At 40.7% G+C, this 25,428-nt stretch overlaps 1 protein-coding gene and 1 non-coding gene across 2 annotated transcripts in view; one reads left to right on the forward strand and one right to left on the reverse strand.

Annotated features, from left to right (window-relative positions):
• Positions 1 to 1,075: 1,075 nt before the first annotated feature.
• trnav-uac lies at positions 1,076 to 1,148 on the reverse strand. Its single transcript has one exon. It is a non-coding gene; the product is annotated as a tRNA-Val (tRNA).
• A 2,958-nt stretch (positions 1,149 to 4,106) lies between these two features.
• Positions 4,107 to 25,428, forward strand: part of bcorl1 (BCL6 corepressor-like 1) — a 39,634-nt gene continuing 18,312 nt past the window's right edge. Inside the window, exon 1 of the mRNA XM_041853179.2 lies at positions 4,107 to 4,277. The gene's annotated coding sequence lies outside the window, so the exon portion shown is untranslated. The remainder of the gene's footprint in view (positions 4,278 to 25,428) is intronic.

A 25,428-nucleotide genomic window follows, 5' to 3' on the forward strand; every position in this document is an offset into this window, starting at 1 on the left:
AGAGCAAAGTACAGAGATCCTTGATGAAAACCTGCTCCAGAGCGCTCAGGACCTCAGACTGGGGTGAAGGTTCTTAAAGCCGGTTTTTGCATTGTCATTATGGGGTAAAAACAATTTAATCCAGTTTAGAATAAGGTTGTAACGTAACAAAATGTGGGAAAAGTCAAGGGGTCTGAATACCTTCCGAATGCACTGTATGTCCTGCAACTTGATACTGCGATTTTGGTGCAATTTGATGTTACAAACATATTGCTCACTATATATCTGCTGCAGACAGACGAGAGAGCATGAGAAAATACATTTTGATCAGTCATGGAAATAAAAGTGCTGAAAACATGTTGGCTCACTATTTAAAAAGAAGATGGAGAAGAAGCTATAGGATGAAAAACACCTGACTTTTGGCGCAGGTATATCCGACTAGCGCAAGTATGGATATAATATCGTACAAAATATTATTGCGATATGTAACTATCTCGATTTTTTCACCCATCACTAGTATTTTCCCTCTGCAAGGTAAGAAACTGCAAGGTAGAGACATTTTCAAACCTATTTTTCGTAGAGACTATTTAAAATGACAATAATTTAGAACTTAAATTGCAATTAATGTGGTGGTCTCTTGCAAAATAATTGACAACATGGTTTATTTTCATTGCAGGTTACCTGAACTGCAGCAATGCAACAAAACACCTGGAGTGAAGAAACATCGGTCACACTGGACAGAAGAAACTTGAGTAGGCTATCAGTTTGTTTGAAAATATTACAAGGTCAAAACTTGACTTCATGATTACCAATCTCATCATGAATCAAAGAGTTTAATACAATGCAGTTTACAGTAGGCAGCTTGTTTGTTATTGAGATAATACATAAAAGGTTTGGTACCGTACTGGCATGTAGACCAGTGACCACTAAATCTGTGATCATCTGAGAACAAATGTTGTTCTTATATGCCTTCAATTTTCGTTAGATAACAGATCTTAGATATTGATTTGTGATGTGTGTATTAGCCTAAATGTAGCTATCGTTAAACTATCAGTATGAAGCGTTGAATGATTTATGTAGGTCATCAAAAAAATGGTGGTTCCACTGGGGCTCGAACCCAGGACCTTCTGCGTGTAAAGCAGACGTGATAACCACTACACTATGGAACCAGTTAGTCATAATGGTCAAAAACACACTTCTTGTAGATGACGACAATACGGTCATTTTGAATGTTTTTCATTACATGCAATGAATATTGTTTGAACTATATTAGATGTATTTAACTGTTTGAAATATTATGAGATGATAATATCTTCATTTTTTTAGACAAACATGGAATTGCAGTCTTGTTGGAATCGATTAGCTGTATAGGCCTATATTAATGCCGGGGATTGTAGTCGTGTGTACAACTGCATTTGCAATGGCAAGCCAGTTGGTTTACTGCTGAGTTGTGCCATATTTGTATTATACCTTTCTGCTTTGATTCAGCACCATCTGCTGCATAAATAGTCACCAAATATGAACTCGATCTAAAATTGGCAAAATGTAGACGTTGCATGAACATTAACATGCTGATTTTATAATAAACCGTACTTCATCGGTACCGGCATCGACGTATCACTCGTTGAGTTGGATCCATAGGTTTTTAGCACACAATGTTTCGCAAAACCGAAACTTTTACCAGACTCAACTGACACAATGTTTCCCCTTGTGAAATGTCCCTTATGACGGATTGTGTAATGGATCTGTATAAATAATTTGAGCCACTTGGTTATTTATTTAAAGTCAATTGACCTATAATAACGGTTTTATAAAATTAGAGAACAATTGAAAGGCTCTCTAGTCTCTACTCTCGATACAGCACGTTCGACTCGTGCTGGTACTACAGTATGACAAACCGTTATCCATTTCCGTCGCCTGTTTTGTACAAATGAGGAAAGCAGGGCACAGTGAGACGCACCCTCGTGACCATAACTCTGGCTATCGACGGGGTTCGCGTTTATGGGGAGGTAAAACTGGTTGCCTAATGCCTACATTATACTTGACTGGCTTCTTGGATTGCCACTAGTCACCCGTATCGAGTGGAAAGTTGAGGTCTATAATCTACCTGTGTAAAGCTAGACAATAAAGATTAGCCACAATATTAGGTAAGGCGCCATAGGTAAGGCTGTACAGTGCATATATGTATGCCCAACCTGGTGTCAGAGCATTTCGTATTATTCTGTACGTAAATCAGACATCCATTTAGTATGATATGTTACAATTCGTATGGCATGTATTAATTTGCTGATGTCCATCACCCATTTCATAGTATATGTTCGAATGACAATTCGTATTATATGTTACGAATTTGCAAAATGTACAATATGTTACCTATTTGCAAAATGTACAATAGTTTCCAATTTGCAAACGTATGATATGTTACGCATTCTAGCTAGGTGGCTAGGTTGCTAACATTAGCTAGCTCGCCAACGTTAACTAGGCTAGGGGTTAGGGTTAAGGTTAGGGTTAAGTCTAGGAGTTAGGTTAAAGGGTTAGGGGAACGGTTAGCTTAAATGGTTAAGGTTAGGGGAAGGGTTAGCTAACATGCTAAGTAGTTGCAAAGTAGCTAAAAAGCAGTAAGTAGTTGAAAAGTTGCTGATTAGCTAAAATGCTAAAGTTGTCCGTGATGAGATTTGAACTCGCAACTTTTGGGTTGCTAGAACTTCGTGTTAACCACCCTCTTTTCGTTTTTGCCTTAAGTAACCATCCTTCATTTTGTAACTATACCAAACGTAACATATCATCCTAAACAGCGTGTCCTCTGATTTACATACAGAATAATACGAAAGGCTCTGAAACCAGGTTGCAACATACCCAATGCAATTATTCAGTATAATAAATCCACACAAAAAAAATTCAGTTTATTGTCAAATTAATTAATTATTGTATTTATTTTTAAGTTATATAACAACATACCTTGTTTAGCATTATCTAGTCCAAATATGGCATTATTCCACTATTTGTATCCGTTTGGATGTTTCAATGGGGGACGTTTATTTTGAAGGCGAACCGCAAATTCCACTATTGTTGCTAATACGTTATTGTGGCTAACTTCACTCAAGTCTCTAAACCTAAGTAACTAAACGAAGTGTCCTCTCTTCACATCACATATGTAATAACGCAATTTTGGGAAAAGTTTGTGGAAACAGGACAGCAACGTTGAGACACGGACTCTCCCGAAGTTATTTGTCTCTTTGGTGTAATTATAGGGCACTAGAAAGCTGACGTGTAGGAAATATGCATTCTTATTGAATGGCAATAATAACTTTACAGTAATATGAAGATCAAATCAAATCAAATCAAATCAAATCAAATTTTATTGGTCACATGCGCCGAATACAACAAGTGCAGACATTACAGTGAAATGCTTACTTACAGCCCTTAACCAACAGTGCGTTTATTTTAAACAAAAAAAGTAAGAATAAAACAACAACAAAAAAAAAAAGTGTTGAGAAAAACAAAGAGCAGAAGTAAAATAAAGTGACAGTAGGGAGGCTATATATACAGGGGGGTAACGGTGCAGAGTCAATGTGCGGGGGCACCGGCTAGTTGAGGTAGTTGAGGTAATATGTACATGTGGGTAGAGTTAAAGTGACTATGCATAAAGATGGACACTCCAGTCCAAACCCTCATGATAACAATGTATGCTTTTATACAACAAATATTGTATGTCATCATAATGATAATGTGTTATGCATTTCAGAAAAAAATCCCAAATTAGTGCCACAATTATTTTATTCTTATAGTTTAGTTACTTTCCTTATATAGAAATATCCAGTAGGCAAGTATGACGTGCCTATGCTTGATAACTATACCACTGTTAGCTATCTAATGACGGTTCAGAAACACACACTTGCAGCCAAAACACCACATGGGTCATCAGAGTTTGGCTGTTGTGGTAGACCTATTCAGTTTTGGAAGGGATGATTCCAATTTCCAAAGATGATTCCAAAGATGTCCATGTTTTGAATTTACAATTATATAAGGGCTCAACTACGATCACCACCTGTTATTCACCTGTAGGTCTCTGTCGGCGCTAGGACCCAGGGTGCGCGATTTTCATCTCCAGCTGCTGCGGTCTGAAAACGGGCGATGAGGGAAGATCGCGAGGAGAAGCCAAAATGTCACACTGGAATTATTCTACCACAAAATCATATTCCTGACCCTTAACAGAAGTCACCAAGTCTCAAACAATCACTTGTCGTGGTGTGAAAAGCTCTATTTGCAAGCTTTGAAAGGGCAGTTTGGAGCGCAAGGTAAGGCGGTGCGATACCCTGCGATTACTAATAACAAAGGCGAACTGGAGAGCAGGGGGCAATAAGGGGGGCATTGCACAACGCCATGGAGGGCAACAGTCAACTCTCCCAAACTTTTGCTATGAATAATTGTGTACAGTAAAGTTTGTAAATCCAAGTACAGGCCATAACAAACCTGTCTAACGGTATTCAAGGTATGCATTTGGTAATTTAAAGAAGTCTTCAAGTGTGAGGATAAACGTGTCACATGTTTCTTGGGGTGAAGTCCTGTCTCAGTCGGCAGTGGCCCACATTATATTTTGTTAAGGCTACTACAACCAAAAAAGATCGTGAATTCTATTTTCACACTGTATTTTATTATAACATTATCTTTCATCTGCCATGAGTTTACATCCTCAACCTGCCAACTCAGAGCATCGTCTCCAACTTGTTCTCTGCCTCCATGGTATAGCCTACATCAGGTCCAATTCTTTTACGCACATATGAACAAAAATGATCGTGTTTTTACATAGTTGGTGGTGACATATTTCATGCTTAGCATGATTTACTCCATTCTCAACGTAAACATTATGTCAGGTAATGGCAACCGCGAACTCAGACGGGACATGCCATGCTGTAGCGTACTACTCTAGCAGTAGTATCCCAGGCCTAGGTTGTTTGGATGAGGCGTTCGAATATTCTCTAAATCGACTAAATTTACTCTCGGTAGCCTAAGCCCCATTTTGAAAGGGAGCGACAGTAATTTTTACGAGGCCTCAAACAAAACATTGTGGCTTCATTCACTGTAAACTTGCTGTTTTAAGTGTGATTGTTTTGATCACCAGTCAAATGTACACTGGAGTGTGCAAATGTGTATTCACTGTATTTACGTTTTTTGAGCCTATGGCTTCAAACGTCCACTGGTAGTGGCAGTGACCAAAACTCGCCGATAACTGAAGACCCGAGCAGCCGGTCACAACCGGGATTGCTTTCGCTCTGTCGTTGAGGTCTCTGGTAACCCCCGCTCTGACACAATGCAATGTGGAGACTGCCAACAACCTGGTTCTGCTTGTGCTCGATAGGAAGGCATAAAAATCAGTCGTGTTATTGTGTTGCTCGTGTAGTGTGATGTGTATATTGGTCCTATTTTGATATTTGGCTATATGTCAACGACTAGTCTTTCAGCCGACATGCAGCACTCAGTGCTGTTCGCGAGGGAATGGTGTTGGGCAATGGGCAAATGATCCTACACACCAATAGCTAGCTACCTTCACGGAGATGAAATAGTAGAAAGACGAACGTGTATCCGGTGGGGTGCATCACTCTGCTGCAACGTTCGGGAGACAGGGAAGAAATAGGTCATTGTTAAACAACAAACTTGTTTACTTCCATAATCATTTAGACTACCAGACATTTAGACATTTGCTATAACCGGTTGTGTATATCACATTTCTGTCATTCACCAGTCTGTGATATTGTATTCCATAAGCTACTTAGTTTTACCTGCGTATGATTTAGGTAAGAATCCTGCGCCGGCCTGATTCTAGGTATCCGAAATTGGGAAAGCCAGATGTGCCAAAGGCTTTTTTTTCTAGATGTCAACTGTATGTACGCGTGGCCTGCTGAATGTTTTGGGGTAGGTTATTGTGTTTATTCTGCATTAAGCAGACAACCCAGGCTTCGAGACCTGTCTTTAGGCGGTTTGACCTTGCAAGGTAATATAACTTCTAGGTTCTCAGCTCGCATATTATAGCCTCATTATATCGAGTCTCAAAACATTCCAGTGTATTTTTAGGAAGAGCCTGTTCAAGATAACTGTAAGATGTATCCACCTGACACTCGTTGAAATTTGCAATCAGTGTTATATTGGTGGAAAGGCAGCTGATCCTCTAACCTTGATCATTCACACCTATTTTACCTCAGCATTCTTTACAACTCTATGAAAACAATTAATCAATGCTCCAAAACGTGAAAAAATGTGTTGTTAATTGTTAATTACCACCTGTAATGGCGTATATGAGTGGAGTGATTATCAGCATCATATTTCATCATAAAAACGTGTAGGTCACTTATATAAATATTGAAATGATTATCTCTCTGAACTATCAGCCAACAGGACTTGGCTGATACACTTTTCAAACATCAAACATTACTTTTTGTATGCACATATATTGGTCATCATGATAATCACTCAATAAAAAGGTGTTCATGTGTCACATGGTGCCAATAGTATTTCATATTACATGAGATAAAGGTAGAATTTCTCAACACATTATGCAAATTTTTCAAAAACATGGATTAATCTCAAATTCTGTAGGGGACCGATCGAAATGTACTGGGGGGAGGGGCTGGTCCAACTCGAGGTGTCATAAAATAAATCAACCCCCCTCCCCAACATTACAAATATTTTCACATGACCTTCCACTTGTACAGTAAAATTAATTGAACACCCTCCCTCCTCAGAATTAACTGAAAATAATGTTTAAGACCACAAATAACAATAACTGTAGCGACCCTTTGTTTATAAACGTGGATATCGACTTTGCCACTTCAGCATGCTTTTGTGGCACAGTCGATGCCACGCAGGGCTATGAGCCAGAAGGTTGGGGGTTCGCCGACCACCATAGACAAGCTCACTCTCCCTGCCTGTTTCATTACACTACAATCAGAGCCGGCTGCAGACAATGATCAGCTATGGGGAAAACAGATTTTAAACATTTTGATGCCATATTTATAATTATATAAAATATATGCAACGAATCTTCCAGTAACAGGTTTCTGTGCCAATGCACCACACAACCAATAAACATAGCATACCGACTTCGGGCATTTCAATATCATGGTTTGCAATTTCAACACCATAATAAATAGACTAGGTCAATCTGGACAAACAGAAAATACACCCCTCCCTACCTTGTAGGTTACCCAGTATAGAAGGCTTGGCTTTACAATCTCAGAATGTCATTAAAGTTTTGGGTGTTTTGTAACAGATGTCTCTTTCCATTCATCAATTGGCTGCTGCACAGTTTGGATTGATTTATTTTATTTGTCAGTTAAAAAAATACATATATACACAAAGATTTAAAAAAGTGACCAGGATTGCACGATAAAGTTGGGGATTTATTTCCATTGTGGTCCCTTTTTTTTAACATAAATACATATACAATTACATACAGTGCATTCGGAAAGTATTCAGACCCCTTCCCTTTTTCAACATTTTGTTACATTACAGCCTTACTCTAGAATTGATTCAATTGTTACAAAACACCCAAAACTTTAATGACATTCTGAGATTGTAAAGCCAAGCCTTCTATACTGGGTAACCTACAAGGTAGGGAGGGATGTATTTTCTGTTTGTCCAGATTGACCTAGTCTATTTATTATGGTGTTGAAATTGCAAACCATGATATTGAAATGGCCGAAGTCGGTATGCTATGTTTATTGGTTGTGTGGTGCATCAATCTACACACAATACCCCATAATGACAAAGCAAAAACAGATTTTTAGACAATTTTGCTAATTTATTAAAAAAAACAAAAAACAGAACTATGACATTTACATAAGTATTCAGACCATTTACTCAGTACTTTGTTGAAGCACCTTTGGCAGCGATTACAGCCTTGAGTCTTCTTGGGTATGACGCTACAAGCTTGGCACACCTGTATTTGGGGAGTTTCTCCCATTCTTCTCTGCAGATCCTCTCAAGCTCTTTCAAGTTGGATGAATAGCGTCGCTGTACAGCTGTTTTCAGGTCTCTCCAGAGATGTTAGATCGGGTTCAAGTCGGGCTCTGGCAGGGCCACTCAAGGACATTCAGAGACTTGTCCCGAACCACTCCTGCATTGTCTTGACTGTGTGCTTGTTGTCCTGTTGGAAGGTGAACCTTCGCCCCAGTCTGAGGTCCTGAGCGCTCTGGAGCAGGTTTTCATCAAGGATCTCTCTGTACTATGCTCCATTAATCTTTCCCTCGATCCTGACTAGTCTCCCAGTCCCTGCCGCTGAAAAACATCCCCACAGCATGATGCTGCCACAACCATGCTTCACCTTAGGGATGGTGCTAGGTTTCCTCCAGACGTGACGCTTAGCATTCAGGCCAAATAGTTCAATCTTGGTTTCATCAGACATGAGAATCTTGTTTCTCATGGTCTGAGAGTCCTTTAGGTGCCTTTTGGCATACTCCAAGTGGGCTGTCGTGCCTTTTACTGAGGACTGGCTTCCCTCTGGCCACTCTACCATAAAGGCCTGATTGGTGGAGTGCTGCAGAGATGGTTATCCTTCTGGAAGGTTCTCCCATCTCCACAGAGGAACTCTGAAGCTCTGTCAGAGTGACCATTGGGTTCTTGGCCACCTCCCTGACCAAGGCCCTTCTCCCCCGATTGCTCAGTTTGGCCGGGCGGCCAGCTCTAGAAAGAGTCTTGGTGGTTCCAAGCTTCTTCCATTTTAAGAATGATGGAGGCCACTGTGTTTTTGGGGACCTTCAATGCTGCAGAAATATTTTGGTACCCTTCCACAGATCTGTGCCTTGACACAATCCTGTCTTGGAGCTCCACAGACAATTCCTTCGACCTCATGGCTTGGTAGTTGCTCTGACATGCATTATCAACTTTGGGACCTTATATAGCCACATTTACTTGTCCTTAAAAACAGCCTATAAAAAATTAGAAAAACACTATTACTTCTGTTTCAATGTGTAGCATATGCAAAACTTTATAGCCAATTTTTTTAATGGTTTTTAGGCTACTTTCCTAAAACAATAATTGTCCACCTCAAAGTTCATTTGTCAGAGATTTGAGCACTAAATGTATCAGGGCATTGCATGCATAGGCCTATAGGCTTAGGTGTCCACTGTATGATATTAACAATTTAATATATATATATATATATATATATATACAGTGGGGAGAACAAGTATTTGATACAGTGCCGATTTTGCAGGTTTTCCTACTTACAAAGCATGTAGAGGTCTGTCATTTTTATCATAGGTACACTTCAACGGAGAGACGGAATCTAAAACAAAAATCCAGAAAATCACATTTTATGATTTTTAAGTAATTAATTTGCATTTTATTGCATGACATAAGTATTTGATCACCTACCAACCAGTAAGAATTCCGGCTCTCACAGACCTGTCCGTTTTTCTTTATGAAGCCCTCCTGTTCTCCACTCATTACCTGTATTAACTGCACCTGTTTGAACTCGTTACCTGTATAAAAGACACCTAAATGGGATATTATATTATATTATTATTATTACACCTGTCCACACACTCAATCAAACAGACTCCAACCTCTCCACAATGGCCAAGACCAGAGAGCTGTGTAAGGACATCAGGGATCAAATTGTAGACCTACACAAGGCTGGGATGGGCTACAGGACAATAGGCAAGCAGCTTGGTGAGAAGGCAACAACTGTTGGCGCAATTATTAGAAAATGGAAGAAGTTCAAGATGACGGTCAATCACCCTCGGTCTGGGGTTCCATGCAAGATCTCACCTCGTGGGGCATCAATGATCATGAGGAAGGTGAGGGATCAGCCCAGAACTACACGGCAGGACCTGGTCAATGACCTGAAGAGAGCTGGGACCACAGTCTCAAAAAAAAACATTAGTAACACACTATGCCGTCATGGATTAAAATCCTGCAGCGCACGCAAGGTCCCCCTGCTCAAGCCAGCGCATGTCCAGGCCCGTCTGAAGTTTGCCAATGACCATCTGGATGATCCAGAGGAGGAATGGGAGAAGGTCATGTGGTCTGATGAGACAAAAATAGAGATTTTTGGTCTAAACTCCACTCGCCGTGTTTGGAGGAAGAAGAAGGATGAGTACAACCCCAAGAATACCATCCCAACCGTGAAGCATGGAGGTGGAAACATCATTCTTTGGGGATGCTTTTCTGCAAAGGGGACAGGACGACTGCACAGTATTGAGGGGAGGATGGATGGGGCCATGTATCGTGAGATCTTGGCCAACAACCTCCTTCCCTCAGTAAGAGCATTGAAGATGGGTCGTGGCTGGGTCTTCCAGCATGACAACGACCCGAAACACACAGCCAGGGCAACTAAGGAGTGGCTCCGTAAGAAGCATCTCAAGGTCCTGGAGTGGCCTAGCCAGTCTGAACCCAATAGAAAATCTTTGGAGGGAGCTGAAAGTCTGTATTGCCCAGCGACAGCCCCGAAACCTGAAGGAGCTGGAGAAGGTCTGTATGGAGGAGTGGGCCAAAATCCCTGCTGCAGTGTGTGCAAACCTGGTCAAGACCTACAGGAAACGTATGATCTCTGTAATTGCAAACAAAGGTTTCTGTACCAAATATTAAGTTCTGCTTTTCTGATGTATCAAATACTTATGTCATGCAATAAAATGCAAATTAATTACTTAAAGAATCATACAATGTGATTTTCTGGTTTTTGTTTTAGATTCCGTCTCTCACAGTTGAAGTGTACCTATGATAAAAATTACAGACCTCTACATGCTTTGTAAGTAGGAAAACCTGCAAAATTGGCAGTGTATCAAATACTTGTTCTCCCCACTGTATATATACACTACCAGTCAAAAGTTTGGACACACCTACTCATTCAAGGGTTGATCTTTATTTTTTAAACATTTTACATTGTAGAATAATAGTGAAGACATCAAAACTATGAAATAACACTTATGGAATCATGTACTAACCAAAAAAGTGTTAAATAAATCAAAATATATTTTATATTTGATTCTTCAAATAGCCACCCTTTGCCTTGATGATAACTTTGCACACTCTTGGCATTCTCTCAACCAGCTTCATGAGATAGTCACCTGGAATGCATTTCAATTAACAGGTGTGACTTCTTAAAAGTAATTTGTGGAATTTATTTCCTTCTTAATGCGTTTCAGCCAATCAGTTGTGTTGTGACAAGGTAGGGGGTAATACAGTGGCTTGCGAAAGTATTCACCCCCCTTGGCATTTTTCCTATTTTGTTGCCTTACAACCTGGAATTAAAATTGATTTTTTGGGGGTTTGTATCATTTGATTTACATAACATGCCTACCACTTTGAAGATGCAAAATATTTGTTATTGTGAAATAAACAAGAAATAAGACAAAAAAAACAGAACTTGAGCGTGCATAACTATTCACCACCCAAAAGTCAATACTTTGTAGAGCCACCTTTTGCAGCAATTACAGCTGCGAGTCTCTTGGGGTATGTCTCTATAAGCTTGGCACATCTAGCCACTGGGATTTTTGCCCATTCTTCAAGGCAAAACTGCTCCAGCTCCTTCAAGTTGGATGGGTTCCACTGGTGACAGCAATCTTTAAGTCATACCACAGATTCTCAATTGGATTGAGGTCTGGGCATTGACTAGGCCATTCCAAGACATTTAAATGTTTCCCCTTAAACCACACTAGTGTTGCTTTAGCAGTATGCTTAGGGTCATTGTCCTGCTGGAAGGTGAACCTCCGTCCCAGTCTCAAATCTCTGGAAGACTGAAACAGGTTTCCCTCAATAATTTCCCTGTATTTAGCGCCATTCATCATTCCTTCAATTCTGACCAGTTTCCCAGTCCCTGCCGATGGAAAAACATTCCCACAGCATGATGCTGCCACCACCATGCTTCACTGTGGGGATGGTGTTCTCGGGGTGATGAGAGGTGTTGGGTTTGCGCCAGACATAGTGTTTTCCTTGATGTCCAAAAAGCTCAATTTTAGTCTCATCTGACCAGAGTACCTTCTTCCATATGTTTGGGGAGTCTCCCACATGCCTTTTGGCGAACACCAAACGTGTTTGCTTATTTTTTTCTTCAAGCAATGGCTTTTTTCTGGCCACTCTTCCGTAAAGCCCAGCTCTGTGGAGTGTACGGCTTAAAGTGGTCCTATGGACAGATACTCCAATCTCCGCTGTGGAGCTTTGCAGCTCCTTCAGGGTTATCTTTGGTCTCTTTGTTGCCTCTCTGATTAATGCCCTCCTTGCCTGGTCCGTGAGTTTTGGTGGGCGGCCCTCTCTTGGCAGGTTTGTTGTGGTGCCATATTCTTTCCATTTTTTTATGATGGATTTAATGGTGCTCCGTGGGATGTTCAAAGTTTCTGATATTTTTTTATAACCCAACCCTGATCTGTACTTCTCCTCAACTTTGTCACTGACCTGTTTGGAGAGCACCTTGGTCTTCATGGTGCAGCTTGCTTGGTGGTGCCCCTTGCTTAGTGGTGTTGCAGACTCTAGGGCCTTTCAGAACAGGTGTATATACAGTGGGGGAAAAAAAGTATTTAGTCAGCCACCAATTGTGCAAGTTCTCCCACTTAAAAAGATGAGAGAGGCCTGTAATTTTCATCATAGGTACTCGTCAACTATGACAGACAAAATGAGAAAAAAAATCCCAGAAAATCACATTGTAGGATTTTTAATGAATTTATTTGCAAATTATGGTGGAAAATAAGTATTTGGTCAATAACGAAAGTTTCTCAATACTTTGTTATATACCCTTTGTTGGCAAAGACACAGGTCAAACGTTTTCTGTAAGTCTTCACAAGGTTTTCACACACTGTTGCTGGTATTTTGGCCCATTCCTCCATGCAGATCTCCTCTAGAGCAGTGATGTTTTGGGGCTGTCGCTGGGCAACACAGACTTTCAACTCCCTCCAAAGATTTTCTATGGGGTTGAGATCTGGAGACTGGCTAGGCCACTCCAGGACCTTGAGATGCATCTTACGAAGCCACTCCTTTGTTGCCCGGGCGGTGTGTTTGGGATCATTGTCATGCTGAAAGACCCAGCCACGTTTCATCTTCAATGCCCTTGCTGATGGAAGGAGGTTTTCACTCAAAATCTCACGATACATGGCCCCATTCATTCTTTCCTTTACACGGATCAGTCGTCCTGGTCCCTTTGCAGAAAAACAGCCCCAAAGCATGATGTTTCCACCCCCATGCTTCACAGTAGGTATGGTGTTCTTTGGATGCAACTCAGCATTCTTTGTCCTCCAAACACGACGAGCTGAGTTTTTACCAAAAAGTTATATTTTGGTTTCATCTGACCATATGACATTCTCCCAATCCTCTTCTGGATCATCCAAATGCACTCTAGCAAACTTCAGACGGGCCTGGACATGTACTGGCTTAAGCAGGGGGACACATCTGCCACTGCAGGATTTGAGTCCCTGGCAGCGTAATGTGTTACTGATGGTAGGCTTTGTTACTTTGGTCCCAGCTCTCTGCAGGTCATTCACTAGGTCCCCCCGTGTGGTTCTGGGATTTTTGCTCACCGTTCTTGTGATCATTTTGACCCCACGGGGTGAGATCTTGCGTGGAGCCCCAGATCGAGGGAGATTATCAGTGGTCTTGTATGTCTTCCATTTCCTAATAATTGCTCCCACAGTTGATTTCTTCAAACCAAGCTGCTTACCTATTACAGATTCAGTCTTCCCAGCCTGGTGCAGGTCTACAATTTTGTTTCTGGTGTCCTTTGACAGCTCTTTGGTCTTGGCCATAGTGGAGTTTGGAGTATGACTGTTTGAGGTTGTGGACAGGTGTCTTTTATACTGATAACAAGTTCAAACAGGTGCCATTAATACAGGTAACGAGTGGAGGACAGAGGAGCCTCTTAAAGAAGAAGTTACAGGTCTGTGAGAGCCAGAAATCTTGCTTGTTTGTAGGTGACCAAATACTTATTTTCCACCATAATTTGCAAATAAATTCATTAAAAATCCTACAATGTGATTTTCTGGATTTTTTTTTCTCAATTTGTCTGTCATAGTTGACGTGTACCTATGATGAAAATTACAGGCCTCTCTCATCTTTTTAAGTGGGAGAACTTGCACAATTGGTGGCTGACTAAATACTTTTTTTCCCCACTGTATACTGATATCATGTGATTTTTTGAAGCAAGTTATTTTTTTCATTTCACTTCAACAATTTGGACTATTTTGTGTATGTCCATTACATGAAATCCAAATAAAAACCTTTTAAATTACAGGTTGTAATACAACAAAATAGGAAAAACGCCAAGGAGGATGAATAATTTTGCAAGGCACTGTACAGAAGATAGCCCTATTTGGTAAAAGACCAAGTCCCTATTATGGTAAGAACAGCTCAAATAAGCAAAGAGAAACAACAGTCCATCATTACTTTAAGACATGAAGGTCAGTCAACACGGAACATTTCAAGAACTTTGAAAGTTTCTTCAAGTGCAGTCGCAAAAACCATCAAGCGCTATGATGAAACTGGCTCTCATGAGGACCGCCACAGGAATGGAAGACCCAGAGTTACCTCTGCTGCAGAGGATAAGTTCATTAGAGTTACCAGCCTCAGAAATTGCAGCCCAAATAAATGCTTTACAGAGTTCAAGTAACAGACACATCTCAACATCAACTGTTCAGAGACTGTGTGAATCAGGCCTTCATGGTCAAATTGCTGCAAAAAGAAACCACTACTAAAGGACATCAATAAAAAGAAGAGACTTGGTTGGGCCAAGAAACACGAGCAATGGACATTAGACCGGTGGAAATTTGACCTTTGGTCTGGAGTCCAAATTGGAGATTTTTGGTTCCAACCGCCGTGGCTTTGTGAGATGCGGTGTGGGTGAACTGATGATCTCCGCATGTGTATTTCCCACCATAAAGCATGGAGGAGGAGGTGTTATGGTGTGGGGGTGCTTTGCTGGTGACACTGTCTGTGATTTAGAATTCAAGGCACACTTAACCAGCATGGCTACCACAGCATTCTGCAGCGATACGCCATCCCATCTCGTTTGGGCTTAGTGGGACTATCATTTGTTTTTCAACAGGACAATGACCCCACACACCTCCAGGCTGTGTAAGGGCTATTTTACCAAGAAGGAGAGGGATGGAGTGCTGCATCAGATGACCTGGCCTCCACAATCCCCTGACCTCAACCCAATTGAGATGGTTTGGGATGAGTTGGACTGCAGAGTGAAGGAAAAGCAGCCAACAAGTGCTCAGCAAATGTGGGAACTTCTTCAAGACTGTTGGAAAAGCATTCCAGGTGAAGCTGCTTGAGAGAATGCCAAGAGTGTGCAAAGCTGTCATCAAGGCAAAGGGTGGCTATTTGGAGAATCTCAATTATAAAATATATTTTGATTTGTTTAACACTTTTTTAGTTACTACGTGATTCCATATGTGTTATTTCATAGTTTTGAAGTCTTCACTATTATTCTACAATGTAAAAAATAGTAAAAATAAAGAAAAACCCTTGAATGAGTAGGTGTCCAAACTTTTGACTGGAAGTGTGTATATGTATATATATATATAAGGAAGAGATGCTTAGGCATAACCCCAGAGAGATAGAGAGAGATAGAGATATGCCGGTGGTATGCTACGACACCGAGATGCATTTCTTTATGTCTGATGGCTACTGCGTCTGCTATACAGATACAGTGAGGGAAAAAAGTATTTGATCCCCTGCTGATTTTGTGCGTTTGCCCACTGACAAAGACATGATCAGTCTATAATTTTAATGGTAGGTTTATTTGAACAGTGAGAGACAGAATAACAACAAATACATTCAGAAAAACACATGTAAAAAATGTTATAAATTGATTTGCATTTTAATGAGGGAAATAAGTATTTGACCCCTCTGCAAAACATGACTTAGTACTTGGTGGCAAAACCCTTGTTGGCAATCACAGAGGTCAGACGTTTCTTGTAGTTGGCCACCAGGTTTGCACACATCTCAGGAGGGATTTTGATCCACTCCTCTTTGCAGATCTTCTCCAAGTCATTAAGGTTTCGAGGCTGACGTTTGGCAACTCGAACCTTCAGCTCCCTCCACAGATTTTCTATGGGATTAAGGTCTGGAGACTGGCTAGGCCACTCCAGGACCTTAATGTGCTTCTTCTTGAGCCACTCCTTTGTTGCCTTGGCCGTGTGTTTTGGGTCATTGTCATGCTGGAATACCCATCCACGACCCATTTTCAATGTCCTGGCTGAGGGAAGGAGGTTCTCACCCAAGATTTGACGGTACATGGCCCCATCCATCGTCCCTTTGATGCGGTGAAGTTGTCCTGTCCCCTTAGCAGAAAAACACCCCCAAAGCATAACGTTTCCACCTCCATGTTTGACGGTGGGGATGGTGTTCTTGGGGTCATAGGCAGCATTCCTCCTCCTCCAAACACGGCGAGTTGAGTTGATGCCAAAGAGCTCAATTTTGGTCTCATCTGACCACAACACTTTCACCCAGTTCTCCTCTGAATCATTCAGATGTTCATTGGCAAACTTCAGACGGCCCTGTATATGTGCTTTCTTGAGCAGGGGGACCTTGCGGGCGCTGCAGGATTTCAGTCCTTCACGGCGTAGTGTTACCAATTGTTTTCTTGGTGACTATGGTCCCAGCTGCCTTGAGATCATTGACAAGATCCTCCCGTGTAGTTCTGGGCTGATTCCTCACCATTCTCATGATCATTGCAACTCCACGAGGTGAGATCTTGCATGGAGCCCCAGGCCGAGGGAGATTGACAGTTCTTTTGTGTTTCTTCCATTTGCGAATAATCGCACTAACTGTTGTCACCTTCTCACCAAGCTGCTTGGCGATGGTCTTGTAGCCCATTCCAGCCTTGTGTAGGTCTACAATCTTGTTCCTGACATCCTTGGAGAGCTCTTTGGTCTTGGCCATGGTGGAGAGTTTGGAATCTGATTGATTGATTGCTTCTGTGGACAGGTGTCTTTTATACAGGTAACAAGCTGAGATTAGGAGCACTCCCTTTAAGAATGTGCTCCTAATCTCAGCTCGTTACCTGTATAAAAGACCTGGGAGCCAGAAATCTTTCTGATTGAGAGGGGGTCAAATACTTATTTCCCTCATTAAAATGCAAATCAATTTATAACATTTTTGACATGCGTTTTTCTGGATTTTTTTGTTGTTATTCTGTCTCTCATTGTTCAAATAAACCTACCATTAACATTATAGACTGATAATTTCTTTGTCAGTGGACAAATGTACAAAATCAGCAGGGGATAAAATACTTTTTTCCCTCACTGTATATACTGCACAAAAATATAAACGCAACATGCAACAATTTCAACGATTTCTCTGAGTTACAGTTCATATAAGGAAATCAAGACAATTGAAATAAATTCATTAGGCCCTAATCTATGGATTTCACATGACTGGGCAGGGGCGCAGCCATGGTTGGGCCTGGGAGAGCATAGGCCCACCCACTTGGGAGCCAGGCCCACCCACTGGGGAGCCAGGCCCAGCCAATCAGAATGAGTTTTTCCCTACAAAAGGGCTTTATTACAGACATAAATAATAATCAGCTGTATGGCTGGTCTCAGACTATCCTTCAGGTGAAGAAGCCGAATGTGGAGGTCCTGGGCTGGCATGGTTACACTTGGTCTGCGGTTGTGAGGCCGGTTGGACATACTGACAAATTCTCTAAAACAACTTAGGAGGCGGTTTATGGTAGAGAAATGAACATTACATTCTCTGGCAACAGCTCTGGTGGACATTCCTGTAGTCAGCATGCCAATTGCACACTCCCTCATAACTTGAGACATCTGTGGTATTGTGTTGTGTGACAAAACTGCACATTTTAGAGTGGCCTTTTATTGTCCCCAGCACAAGGTGCACCTGTGTAATGATCATGCTTTTTAATCAGATTCTTGTTATGCCAAGCCTGTCAGGTGGATGGATTATCTTGGCAAAGGAGAAATGCTCACTAACAGGGATGTACAATTTCTGGGATATTTTATTTCAGCTCATGAAACATGGGACCAACACTTTACATGTTGCGTTTATATTTTATTTTTTATAATAATATTTATATTTTTGTTCAGTACAGACGTACAGAAGGAGGGTAATTCGTAAATGTTCGATCTGAATATATTGTATAAAGATAAGCATTATGTTGTTAGATTATAGGAGTAACTCTGGTAGGCCTGAAACAGTCTTCCTTTACCCAATGCATTGGGTTATCTAATCAACCCACAGTTGGGTTAACTATAACCCAATAGCTGGTTTTATAATAACCCATCTATGTTCTTATATGTATTTTCTATCTCTTTTAATACTATTATTATGATTATTATTTTAAACAACAATAAAATATTTAGCTACTGAAATATGAAAGTAATGAATAGTACAATGCATTGCCAAACATAACATTTTTATTAGAAGGAAATAACAATATGATTTTTCATACAATGTCAATGTGATTATTATTTTTAATAGTTGTATTTAATAGCTTTACATTTTCAACCCCTTCCCATTAATACCCCACCCCCACTTATCACGTCCCTATCCTTAACACATGGGATGTAAAATAAAACGATGAAAAAGACAAATGCACTACATTTCAAAAGGTCCAGCAAGCAGTTTCCCCTATATTCATTTAGCAGCGGCGTATCGCTGCTGCTAAATTGTTGCCGCCACTGCAAAAAAACTGTGTCAACTGGGTGGGACTTCCAATGGGGTTAAGGAAGGATCACATCATTCAATCCAGTTCATCAGGAGTGATCAGCCAATTCATTAGACTTGTGAGCAAACATTCCATAACTGCAGGTGGCAGTAAATAGCCAACCTTGGCTTTATACCTGTTCAAACAACACACTCCAGGTGGCAGTGTGCACCCTTTCAGTTTGTTTACCAACTCATAGAAGTAGTTGGTGAAGAAAATGTACTACTTCAAAATGGAGATGGCCTCAATGGCGCTGCCCGTTCTCTCACAGACACCATAATGGGACAGATACATTGTTGCATCCTCTAAATATCTCTATGAGCCAACCCTATTAATAGATGTATGTAATAATTGTTAGCAAAGATACAGTAACGTTACGCTAGCTAAATTATATTTGGGGTTAATATAGAATTGTCTGGTGATGTCATTGAGATCAAGAGATAAATAATGAAACTGAACATAGTTACATTTTCATGCATTTTGTAGTAGAATGTCCCCAGTCTCACAGTCATTCAACAAAAATAAAATATCCCGGGAGGGCAAGCCCCCCGACCCGCCTGGGAAGACCACAGCTTGTATATTTACATGTTGTATTATTAGAGGGGAAGCATTTCCCCATCCATTCTGTATGACCATGGAGGCAGGATGGCAGGCCCCACCTTCAGGGCCACATCGCAAAACAGGTCTATAGGGGAAAACAACATTTCAAATAAATCCCAACTTATTGATGTGATCAGGAAAACATATTGGATCAGGGCATTTGTATGTCAATTTCCATAAAGAACAAATGAAGTATGATGTCGAAAAGCATAATTATTATAGGCCTAGTATATTTTTCACATTGTCTTACCATTAGAAGGGTTTCAGCATCCTCTGCCAGGTCACTTGCCCTTTTCTCCCCCTATGGAAGACAACAACACGTCCGATGACACTCCGTCACTCATAGCCCGTCACAGGTCACCCCTGCATTTGAAGAAACACAATATATATATTTATTTGAAACAATATCTAAAAGTGAAGACATACAGTGCCTTCACAAAGTATTCATACCCCTTGACTTATTCCACATTTTGTTGTGTTACAGCCTGAATTCGAGATGGATTAAATATATATTTTTCTCACCCATCTACACACAATACCCTGGAATGACAAAGTGAAAACATAATATTAGACATTTTGGCAAATTTTATGAAAATGAAATAAATAAATATGTCATTTACATAAGTATTCAAACCTCTGCGTCAATACATGTTAGAATCACCTTTGGCAGAGATTACAGCTTTGCACACCTGGATTGTACAATATTTTCCCATTATTATTTTCAAAATTCTTCAAGCTCTTTCAAATTGGTTGTTGATCATTGCTAAACCATTTTCAAATCTTCCCATAGATTTTCAAGCAGATTTAAGTTAAAACTGTAACTCGGCCACTTGGAACATTCACTGTCTTCTTGGTAAGCAACTCCAGTGTAGATTTGCCCTTGTGTTTTAGGTTATTGTCCTACTGAAAGGTGAATTCATCTCCCAGTGTCTGTTGGGAAGCAGACTGAACCAGAATTCAGGATTCTGAACTCTAGGATTTTGCCTGTGTTAGCTACATTCCGTTTATTTTTTATCCTGAAACACTCCCCAGTTGTTAACGATTACAAGCATACCCATTACATTATGCAGCCACCACTATGCTTGAAAATATGGAGAGTGGTACTCAGTAATGTGTTGTATTGGATTTGGCCCAAACATAACTTTGTATTCAGGACAAAAAGTGAATTGCTTTGCCACATTTTTTTGCAGTATTACTTTAATGCCTTGTTGCAAACAGGATGCATGTTTTGGAATAATTTTATTCTGTACAGGCTTCCTTCTTTTATAATATGCCATTTAGCAGACGCTTTTATCCAAAGCGACTTACAGTCTTGTGGCCATACATTTTTACGTATGGGTGGTCCCGGGGATCGAACCCACTACCCTGGCGTTACAAGCACCATGCTCTACCAATTGAGCTACAGAGGACCACCATTTTTTTCACTCTGTTAATTAGGTTAGTATTGTGGAGTAACTACAATGTTGTTGATCCATCCTCAGTTTTCTTCTATCACAGCCATTAAACTCTGTAACTGTTTTAAAGTCACCATTGGACTCATGGTGAAATCCCTGAGCGGTTTCCTTCCTCTCCAGCAACTGAGTTAGGAAGGACGCCTGTATCTTTGTAGTGACTGGGTGTAATTAATAACTTCACCATGCTCAAAGGGATATACAGTGTCTGCTTTTTTACATTTTTACCCATCTACCAATGGGTGCCCTTCTTTCCGAGGCATTGGAAAACCTCCCTAGTCTTTGTGGTTTAATCTGTGTTTGAAATTCACTGCTCGACTGAGGGACCTTGCAGATATTTGTATGTGTCGGGTACAGAGATGAGGTAGTCATTCAAAAATAATTTTAAACACTATTATTGCACACAGAGTGAGTCCATGCAATTTATGTGACTTGTTAAGCACATTTGTAGTCCTGAACTTATTTAGGCATGCCATAGCAAAGGGGTTGAATACTTATTGACTCAAGACATTTCAGCTTTTCATTTTTTATTAATTTGTAAAACTTTCAAAAACATAATTCCACTTTGACATTATGGGGTATTGTGTGTAGGCCAGTGACAAAAAAATCTCTATTTAATCAATTTCTGCTAAAACAACCCAACAAGCAGAAAATAACCCAATAAAATAACTCAACATCAGTAACCGTTCTATCGGATTGTGGAAACAATCCAACGTTTTTTGCTGTGTAGGCCAATTGTGCCTCTGAAAGGGCCAGGTTGTCATGCGTTTCAAATGATGAAGTACTGATCAGAGACTGAAATTATGAAATATAATGCATCTCTAAAATGACCCATATCTTATATCAGTACTCTTGAGTGATGTAAAAAACAAAAAAATAGGCCTATATCTATTGCATAGTTTTCATTGGCTCCACACATTAATGATAAAACTGGGGAAGTTAGATGAGATGTAAAGAAAGGTAAGGACATGTGCAGGTCGAGTTCGCCATCTATATTTGGAATTTGCCCTTAGGTTTCAGTCACGAAACAGTGTGAATTTGTTTGAACAATTCATCCTCAGAAATTGATTTTAATCTCAGAATATTCTAACAGATCAAACTTTCTGCACAGTGATAAGAAGATGAAGAAATGAATAACCATAAAGAGGGGTCAAGGACAGGTTTAGGGCCTATAGGCTGTCCTGTGACTTTATGAATGAGTTTGAGCAGGAAGAGAGGTGGAGGAGTTGGTAGGACAGCGAAGGTCAAAGTGAAGAGAATGTGAGAGAGACCAGGGAAAATAACCATACAGAAAACAGTACCAAGTGATGTAGGGGAGACCGATGTGGGGTGTGAGGTAGAGAATGGCCGATAATGGCCTTTTTACTAGTCTATCGGCCCTAGCTGCTATGCCAGCCACCACTCACCGCCTGAGCCACGAGCACTGCACAATGCAGAGGAATGTCTAGCTGGGAAAATCAGCAGCAGCAAGCTAGCTCATTCTCCAACAGAAAGGTGCAGTATTAAAGAAATGGATGAATTGACACAGTGACCAAAATCAAACTCCTGTTGCAAATATTAGTTTAGTTAATTCACTAATAATAAGGTTTGTGTCGACGTGCCTGGACATGCATGCAATAAGCAAGCTAGCTAAGCAGATAGCTATGTGACCTGTTAGTAAAGATTACGATAACTAACCCTTTCATCTGTGGTATAGCTAGCTATATTATCTACTATGCTAGCTAGTTAGCTAGTTAGCTAGATAAACATGGTGCTAAGATATCAGATAGGAGCTAATAGCTGGTTATCATTTTGAACATGCAAAGTTTTTGGCAACTAGCCATCTGACTTGGGGTGTAACGTTGGCTATTTACTGGTGTGCTGATCTGACCAGCCGCAATCGTACCCATAAATGGACAGTTGATAGTCGGATTACATGATTGTCGTAATAGGGAAAGAAGGATAAAAAAAAAAATTACGGTTGGCAATAGGTTTAGCTACCTAAGAATCTTCCTGCATGTTTATGGTCCAAGAAAGCTGTAGATCAGTGCGTGTGTGTACGTTCTCACTTCTCAAACTATGGGCAGATTTTAGTCATTCATACAGAACATGCAACGTTGTTTCATTTTTTTATCCTACCCTCGCTCTCCTTGTTAGATATTATGCAAATGTATGGCTTCGTAGCAAATATCATCGCCACTGAGCTAGTTCTCATAGTAGCAGTAAACAGCACCAAGTGATAGGAGCGATGGAGAGAGATATGAAAGGGAACGGAGTTACAGCCTAGCTCTATCCAATCGTAGCAGTAGATTCAAGTTACAACCTGACAATTTCTTAACAGATAGCTGAACTAGCCAATCGAGTTGTTTCAAATTTTGTCCTGACAGCTGAAAAAAATTAGTTTTCCAGATCATGGAAAATGCATCCGTGATCACAAATCATGACGTTACGCTGGACCCATTTGCATGGGTCAGCAGTTCCTATAAGATGTCCTTCCATACAGGCGTGACATGTTGGAGTGACTTATTGGGGCGGCAGGTAGCCTGGCGGGTAGGAGTGTTGGGCCAGTAACCGAAAGGTTGTTGGATCGAAATCCCGAGCTGACAAGGTAAAGATCTGTCGTTCTGCCCCTGACCAAGCAGTTAACCCACTGTTCCCTGGGTGCCGATGATGTCGATTAAGGCAGCACCCAACACCTCTCTGATTCAGAGGGGTTGGGTTAAATGCGGAAGACACATTTCAGTTGAATGCATTCAGTTGTACAACTGACTAGGTATCCCCCTTTCCATTCAATGCAAATGTTGTTGATCAGTAGGCTAATATCAGTCCCAAATGGAAGACAATTTAATACTAAATTGTAATTATTTTGCACTATGGCCTATTTATTGCCTTACCTCCATAACTTACTACATTTGCACACACTGTATATAGATTTTCTATTGTGTTATTGACTGTATGTTTTGTTTTATCCCATGTGTAACTCTGTGTTGTTGTTGTTTTTATCGCACTGCTTTGCTTTATCTTGGCCAGGTCGCAGTTGTAAATGAGAACTTGTTCTCAACTGGCTTACCTGGTTAAATAAAGGTTAAATAAAAATTTTTTTACAGATTGTTGGTCATCTAGCACCATAGATTCCACTGATCAGCCAAAACAAGCTCAATAACTCAATGCATGCACACACTCCTATTGAATATGCATTTACCTGTATTGTGAATAGGCCTAGGCCATCTTAATTGACCCAGTTTATCAATAGATTTACAATTCAAATAAAGTATTACCATTATGTTGTAATGTAGTTAGATTGGTAAAAACAAAGTCAAATGTATTGTTTGATTTAAAAAATGGATGCATTAATGCATACATGTCTCGGAAATGTTGTCATCAAAATTGTCACCTTTAATGATATTGAATATTGGCCTTAAATAACGGTCATCGGCCTCCTTGACCCCCAAAAATCATTATCAGCACTAACAAATCCATATTGGTCGTTCTCTAGTGTGAGAACGACCAACTAACTCCTTGCTCCGGCCAAACGCTACGCCACGCCCACAAACGTTAGTTTCTTCTCCGCAATGAGTCTGGACTCAGTACCTCCCCGACAATTTCTAGAACGCGAACACATTCTAACCGTTCTGATTGGTCCCAGAAACTGATGGGTTGGGTCAGAGCCAGAACACACATGGATAAAGCGGCGTTTAGAAAATTAGTCATTGGCTTTGAACTAGAGAATGCCGTTGGAGGGGATGGCCGCCATTTTACGGGCTCCTGACCAATTGTGCTATTTTGTGTTTTTTTGGCGCTGATCTTAAAGTTTCATAGGACCGAAAAGAGCTTCTGGACATCAAAACACCGATTACTAACCCCGTTTTGGATGAGGACTTCTATTTCAACAAATCCGAGGTAAAGGACATATTGCTCAGACCAGACCCAAATCCCTGTCACACGGAGTAGGAGAGGCCGCTATAGGGGCCAGCGTGCGGGATACCTAACAAGAATTAGACGGTGAGTGGATAAGTCGCCCTTACCCTCCGTTCTATTGGTGAACGTGCAATCACTGGAAAATAAACTGGATGAGCTCCGTTCAAGACTATCCTATCAACGTGATCTGAAGAACTGTAATATCCTATGTTTCACAGAGTCGTGGCTGAACAAGGACATGGAAAATATAAATCTAGCTGGTTTTTCTATACATCGGCAGGTCAGAACAGCTGTGTCCGGTAAGCTGAGGCGAGGGGTGGGTGAGTCTCTTTGTCAACAACAGTTGGTGCGCGATCTCTAATATTAAGGAAGTCTCAAGGTTCTGCTCGCCTGAGTTAGAATACCTCATTATAAACAGTAGACCACATTATTTACCAAGAGAAAATGCTCAGCCAGATGAGACGCTTCTAGTGGCCTGTGGATTTTAATGCAGGGAAACTGAAATCCGTTTTACCTAATTTCAACCAACATGTCTCCTGTGCAATTAGAGGCGAAAAAACTCTAGATCACCTCTATTCTACACACAGAGGCGCATACAAAGCTCTCCCTCGCCCTCCATTTGGCAAATCTGACCATAACTCCATCTTCTTAATTCCATCTTAAAAGCAAAAACTCAAACAGGAACTACCAGTGATGCCCTCAATACGGAAGTGGTCCGGTGAAGCAGACGCTAAACTACAGGACTGTTTCGCTAGCACAGATTGGAATATGTTCCGGGATTCATCCGATGGCATTGAGGAGTTTACCACATCAGTCAACGGCTTCATTAATAAGTGCATTAACAACGTA

The sequence above is a fragment of the Coregonus clupeaformis genome, chromosome 3, assembly GCF_020615455.1.
Source record: "Coregonus clupeaformis isolate EN_2021a chromosome 3, ASM2061545v1, whole genome shotgun sequence".
Classification (NCBI taxonomy): Eukaryota; Metazoa; Chordata; class Actinopteri; order Salmoniformes; family Salmonidae; genus Coregonus; species Coregonus clupeaformis.